The sequence below is a fragment of the Mus caroli genome, chromosome 6 (genome assembly GCF_900094665.2).
Source record: "Mus caroli chromosome 6, CAROLI_EIJ_v1.1, whole genome shotgun sequence".
Taxonomy (NCBI): domain Eukaryota; kingdom Metazoa; phylum Chordata; class Mammalia; order Rodentia; family Muridae; genus Mus; species Mus caroli.
In genome coordinates, this window is record NC_034575.1 from 89,992,534 (window position 1) to 89,998,648 (window position 6,115).

The window sequence follows — 6,115 nt, forward strand, 5'->3', positions numbered from 1 at the left end:
GTGGGATAGGAAATCCTATACCGCAGAGGGAATCTTTCATACTTGTTCTAAATCTTGAATTCTTTAAGGAATTCTTTAATGTAGGACAAATAAGTTTTCATGAAAAAGGAAGTTGGGGTGTACATACTGTGCCATAAAGGGGGTAGGTAAGTAGGCTGGAAACAGACTACAGAGAGCCAAGGACACATGGGAAAATATCNCNGCTNCATGTACAAGGTACAGTAAAGATGTGAGAAGCGAGGAAAACCAATTCTCACCACGCTGCAGGCAACAAACTCCAACGGTGAAATAAATAAGAGAAGGTTTAAAAAACAAAATGGGGGCTAGGAAGAAGGACCAGTCGGTAAAGGGCTCACTGTCCAAGTACAAAGATCTGGGCTCAGGCCACCAGCACCCACGTAAAAATTGGAGCTGGAGAGATTACTCAACATTCACAATGCACCCTGCTCTTGCAGAAGACCTGACTGTAACAGTCAAGCTGGACATTTCCCAAATGCCTTTAACCTGCATACAAATAACTAAATATAAAAACAAAATAGAAGCTGGAGAGGTGGCTCAGTGGTCGAGAACACTTGCTGCTCTGGGAGAGAGGACCATGATTCAGTTCACAGCATTCACATGGTAAATCGCATAAAATATAATTCCATTTCTAGGGAATCCAATACCTTCTTCTGGCTTCTGTAGGCATCAGGCATACATGTATGTAGGCAAACACTCATGCACATAAAATGAAAAAAAAAAATGCCCACGGTGTGGTACTGTGTGCCTACAAGATCACTGAAATCTGACACAGGAAGGTAGATGTGAGTTTAAAAGTAAAACAAAACCAATTTTACAATACAGGAGTGTAATCCCAATGCTAAAAAGGCAAAGATAGGGGGGATTTCTGGGGCTTACTGAATAGCAAACCTAGATGAACCTGANACCCAGGTCTTCCTCAAATAGCCCTCTCTCACAAAACAAGGTAGGTAACTTTGAGGAACAACTCTCAAAGTCAATGTATGGTACACACATGCAAGTATACAGATGTATCCACCCCTAGCCCTGCATGTATGCATACTGCATACATTCATGCATACATACCTACCTATCTACATACCTACAGAGGGGGGTGAGGGAGGAGGGAAACAGACAGACAGAGAGACACACACACAGACAGACAAACAGACAGAAAGAGAGAGAAAGAATATGTGTCTGTCTATCTGTACTTCAGGCCCATGAGAGCCTATATACCCTAGATGAGACTGAAGGTAGAGATGACAAGGCAAACCATTTATACAAATCACAGGAGAGTATCTGAGACACAGTAAGAGTTACAAAATTAGGTGACTATCAATGTTATAAGTCAGGTTAGNCTTTGCAAAGAGCTAAAGAACCCTTTTAATTTTAGGCAGCACTTTGATTAGAGGGTAACAGCCCTGACAGTCCTCAGATGCCTACACAGCTCTCTACACACTCCAATTGGAACCACTTCGTTAACATCAAACACAACCTGAGCACAGACACACACTCCAAAGACAAGCTACATTCGGCACTAGCTTCTTTGCTCCTGATCTAACCTATCATTAGCTCAACCTGTTAAAGACCATGGCAGCATGGGCTGATTTCAGATAAGCCATGGTGGAAACAATGGTACTTAAGAGAAGACTAATAGGTGCAGATAGTCCCTAAAGTAATGCATAACTCCATGTATGAGGGGGACACGTGGTCAGTGTGGGCGGATGGTCAACTATCTGAGTATGGCACCTCTGTAAATAAAGATTGAGGTCACCTGTTTATCAGATCCAATTTAAAATGTCTTAGAGATCAAACACAGGTAATCTCTTTGTAAATTCCTATAAATTAGCTGGGCGTGGTGGCACACACCTTTAATTCCAGCACTCGGGAGGCAGAGGCAGGNGGATTTCTGAGTTCGAGGCCAGCCTGGTCTACAAAGTGAGTTCCAGGACAGCCAGGGCTACACAGAGAAACCCTATCTCAAAAAAAAAAAAAAATTCCTATAAGTTAATAATCAATACCTCTTAGGCAGATTACAATGGTCTCAGAATCAAGGAAAACCTTGACCAACAAAAGATCAAGCTATACAACAGGCTCCACATCTCCTTCTCTTTCCCCCTTCCAGGAGACATTTCTTTGCCTGTGTGGGAAAATGAGCTCCTGAGAGCAGAGCTACAAGACATGGGAGGCAGAAGGTGTGTGTGTGTGTGTGTGTGTGTGTGTGTGTGTGTGTATGTGTGCGCACGCACACGCTTAGCATTGCAAAGAAGTGACATTGCTGAATGAGCCATGAGCAGCATCTTGCATCTCGCTTTGACAGAGGCAGCACNGCAAATGACAAGCCCTGTCAGGTAAGGCATTTATCCTCACAAGGAACGTGGCCACTCCAAAGCAACAATCTTAGATGCTGTCACATCACTGAAAACAAGAAGTCATAAAACAGGAAGGCTATCATTGAGGGAAGTACAGCAATAGAGACTNTAATTAAGAGCTGTTGCAAAGGGCTATATAGCTCCATGCTCAGGATTTTACTCTGGGCTTGGATTACCTGCCAAGTCACCAAAGAAGTCCTTACCAGCCATCTCTGAGGGGAGCAAACCTCTGAGCAGCCTGTAGGCCTATGCAAAAGCAGCTCGTAAGGGCTGCCTAACCAAAATAATAATAATAATAATAAATAATGAACATTCCTCCATATTTCTCCTTTTGTTATTCATTCAACAAGTAGTTATCTTACTCTCCAGGCACCAAGCTGAGGGTACAGGGTCACTAAGGGAGACATACTACCTGGCTCAGCAAAAGTTGATTCGAAAGGACACAAACTACATAGAGTAGGAATTATAGCAGGCTCAGGGCATGGTAAAAAGTGAGGTGCTTTGGGAGCCCTGAGGAGGATCCCTGTCCCAGTGGAAGATGAGGCAGGACTTCATAGGAGAAGAGGCATCTAGGCTGACCTTAAAATTAAAATGAAAATAAAGAACTTGTTAGTGAAAGCAATGTGTACACACAGAAGGCTGATGTCTGCTGGCNACAGGAAGAATTCTGTGTGGCTGACCCATTAAGCAGGGGCTGCAAAACAGGCTTCATGTGCCTCAGGACAGCTACAAATGAGGCACAAGACAAAATGGTAAACTTAGGACATGATGTGATATTGTGTGTGTGTGTGTGTNTGTGTTGGTTCTCATGTGTGAGATAGTGTGGCAAACTCAGGAAGTTGGTTAGGCCTTATAGGCCTCCCCTGCTCCAGAGGTACTAGTTGAGCTCAGACCACTACGTCCATTTAAAGAGCATCAGAGGGGTTCTGTAACCGGCACGAGGGGCCAGAGCTGGCAGAGCAAACCCTCCACACTTCACACCCAGACTTCTAACTCCTTCTGCATCTAGCTTTCTCATCTGTATTCATTTTTGTCCTAGGGAGTGGGAGTGATTTTCATGGTAAATATAATGACGCTCCTACCATGATGACCTTTTCCTTCTACTGAAGTTCTCAAATAGAGAAAAATAAAAGGACAATAATAGCTGCAACTCAAATAGGACGGGATGCAGGCATTAAAAGGTGACGTGGATAGTATGCGAGTTAGACCTCAACAGAGTTACTGTAGATTAAAAATAATCACCGCAGCAGTGGGTGAGAAGGGAGTATTTATAAGTGTGACTGAGCAGAAGTTAAGTTCAGTTATTCCTGTGATTATTGGCATAACAGACTACTATCATGTGTGTTGCTGGCATGCATAGGACTGAGTTCTGAGCTGTGACAGCCATCAAAACCCATACTCTGAAGATATCAAGATGATTTGAGACTAGAGAAACTTCATTTCTTCACCTCCAATGATCAACATAGATCTATGATGTGGAGAACAGAAATTCATCACCACTCTCAAACCCCTGCTCATGAGATCACCCTTCCCCATGCAGAGGTCAGTTAGTATCAGCCAATGGATGTTCTAGAAGGCAATGGATCACGGGAACTTTTTTCCTATTATACCTCAANGACGATGGATTCTCCCAATACAGGGCTTCCTCAGCCATTTAGACAAGGCACTGGCAAAGACCTTTGCTTTGCCCTGCACAGGGCCAAAGTGTCAAAATAAACACACGTGGTAGACTATCCCAAGCCTACCACACATCTTACATCACCCTAGNCAACTCATGTTAAAGACCGCATCATGGGCAGGAGAGGTCGCTCAGTAGGCAAAGTGCTTGCTAGATAAGCATGAGGATCTGAATCCCACCTCCAGTACCCACAAGAAAAGGCAGATGTGTTGACACCTGCTTGTAATCCCAGCACTGAGGAGGTGGAGACCTGTGTGTCCCTGAGGCTCTATGGGCAGCCAGCTTAGCCTCAATGGTAAGCCCCAAGTCCTAGTGTAGCTTATGTTTTCAATACCTGAGGAATGACATCAAAGATAGAACCTCGGGCCTCCACTTCTAATGTGGGTATACATGCACATACATACATACATACATACACATACACACCACACTAGCCACAGAAATAAGCCTTATTTCCTGACACTTTATAATTGAATGTACAGTGAATGTATATTCTTTTTTAGGTCCAAACATTATTTAAACTTTCCAAATTCCTGATTTCCCAGTTTCATAAAAAATGGAACATCAATACCAACTATTTTTTCAAGCAAAGACAAACATGATTTTTCCCACTGTTTTTAAAAGACTATGGTCATTTGGGGCCTACTTCCTAAATAGTAGCAAACTTAAAATCAAGCCACTTAGCTTACAGTGAGGTCCAAGAGATCAATGGGGGGGGGGGGAGTGGGGAATAAATGGGAAAGCTCGCCAACACTGTAACCATGGTAACACCACAGATGTGTCAAGCAATGGTGTGCTCATTTGCTTTATCCCCATTTCTTAAATTGGAATCTAAGTAGGGGAAAAATTACATGGAGAACAACCATGAGTCTGCAATTACTGAATTCTGCAAAATTGTATTCACCCTGCAATCCTAACTTACAGGTCGTCACAGGAGAGCTAAAAAATGGCCCTGGGTGGTTCAAGGGTAAAAACTCCAAATGCTCTGAACTCCAAATGAGTTAAGCTTCCCATGACTCTCTTTCCTCCCCTGCTTTCATAGATAAGTGTGAATAACTTGGGCCAGTGTGACATAGATGGACCAAGCTGGACCACAGTGCCACTGTTCTCTCACCTGGAGTCACAATGTCACAAAAACTGTGGTACTAGATCAATAAAAATGGGATGAAAAATTCCTATTCCATCCACAAAATTAGAATTAGGAATCGCAATTAATCTACAAATATATATGGAATTATCCAAAGATACTATTGGGATGTGAGTTTTCAGTTCATTATTGACCAGCTGAAATGAGTGAGGGCCACTAAGTCACAGTGGCAGGTCCCTTCTTCTCTGCCAGATCCAGAAGCCATACAGTGAAGAGGAGACTGTGAAGTGCTGTCCCAAGTTGCTTTGGGTATTCNTCTTCTCCATAGAGCCTGTAGAGACAGCGGATCATTCTAGAAAATAAGGTTCTAAGATCCATTGAATGCCTTTGGCTAGTGCCACTTGTGACTTGACAGTAGTATCAGGAATCACTGGCATTCAAGTGTATTGCTCACAAAAGATTATATTTGAAAGAAAATCATTTCTAGACAACAGATCACAGGAACAGGGGAGCTTTGTGGAGATTAAAANTATTCTTCCTCTAGGAGGCAGTGTTTTAAAAAAATGGAACCTCTAAAGCTCTTTCAAACCTGACCAGATCAAATGACAGAAAGCAGAAAGTAAAACTCCCAGGAATAATACCAGAACAATCTGTTCTTGAGGTCTGAATGTAATAAAATGAATGTGATGTCTTCCAGAGAGATGAGGTGAGAGTGGCCTGTTCAAGGACACAGTGTGGCCATGTTCCACTATAAGGCAGCTGTGAACTTCTCCACTCACAGAGCAACACACCTTGTACATACCCCAAAGGTTTCCTTTCAGAGATCTGATGTCCTCTATCTTGCTTGCTCAAATTTGACTGTATAGAAAGTCTTTTCTTCGCACAATCCAGATTTAGAAGTTTCTAAGCCAATCTCGAGAAAAAATATAGTAGTCCCTCCACTGAGGGCCATAAAAGGCACAGTGGCCTGCCTGCCTCTAC

At 42.9% G+C, this 6,115-nt stretch overlaps 1 protein-coding gene across 1 annotated transcript in view; it reads right to left on the reverse strand.

Annotated features, from left to right (window-relative positions):
- The window catches only part of Magi1 (membrane associated guanylate kinase, WW and PDZ domain containing 1), a 631,196-nt gene that overhangs the window by 272,127 nt on the left and 352,954 nt on the right, over nt 1-6,115 (reverse strand). The gene's annotated exons all lie outside the window — the stretch shown is intronic.